Raw genomic sequence first — 1,147 nt, 5'->3', positions numbered from 1 at the left:
CACATGCCTCAACCCAACCCCCAACACCAAATATAATCCACTCTGCAATCTTCATTCCGTACTCTGATGATAAATATAATGCCCACAGACTTCAATGCAGTAAACACAATTCATCCAGTTTTTCTCAGTCTTACTCCCACCCAGATGTCAGCCTCATTCTACAACAGTGGCACCATATAGCATTTGAAGAAATGTTCAAAATCCCTAGCTCTGAGAGAGATGCAAATCAAGACAACCATGAAATACCATCTCACCCCAGTAAGACTAGCAAAATTTAACAGAACAGCAAGCAACAAATGCTGGCAAGGTTGTGGAGAGACCGGAACCTTTATTCACTGTTGGTGGGAGTGTAAAATGGTGCAACCACTGCGGAAAGCGATGTGGCACTTTCTCAAAAAGTTGCAAATAGAGATACCATTTGACTCAGTAATTCCACTACTGGGAATATACCCTAAAGAGACCATAAATGACATTCAAATAGATATATGCATACCTATGTTTATCGTGGCTTTGTTTACAATAGCAAGGAGTTGGAAACAACCTAAGTGCCCATCAACAAATGAATGGGAAGAGAAGTTGTGGTATATTTGCATAATGGAATACTATGCTGCATTGAAAAACAAGGAACTAATGCAATATTATTCAAAACGGGTGACCCTGGAGGACATGATGCTGAGTGAGGTATCCCAGTCACAGAGGAATGTTTATCAGTATTTCATTGACTATACAAAGATATTTGACTGTGTAGATCACAACAAACTGTGACCATCTCTGAGAAAAATGAGAATTCCAGAACACTTGATTGTACTTATATGAAACCTATGGCAAAAAATAATGCCCCAGAAATAGATGGTGTCCCAGTTGAAATATTTCAGCTAACAGATGCTGCCCTCGATGTGCTCACCAAGTTGTGCCAAGAGATCTGGAGAACAACCACTTGGCCAACTGACTGGAAGAGATCTAAATTTGTTCCCATCCCAAAGAAGGGTGACCCAACAGAATGTGGAAACTATAGAACAATATCATTGATTTCACATGCAAGCAAGATTCTACTGAAGATTATCCAGAAATGACTGGAACAGCACATCAGCAGAGAACTGCCTGGAGTCCAGGCTTGGTTTCGAGGGGTCGTGGTACTACGGATATT

Source organism: Elephantulus edwardii, unplaced genomic scaffold (genome assembly GCF_000299155.1).
Source record: "Elephantulus edwardii isolate Elephantulus edwardi_28Jun2011 unplaced genomic scaffold, EleEdw1.0 scaffold00120, whole genome shotgun sequence".
Lineage (NCBI taxonomy): Eukaryota > Metazoa > Chordata > Mammalia > Macroscelidea > Macroscelididae > Elephantulus > Elephantulus edwardii.
This window is presented reverse-complemented; position numbering follows the sequence as displayed.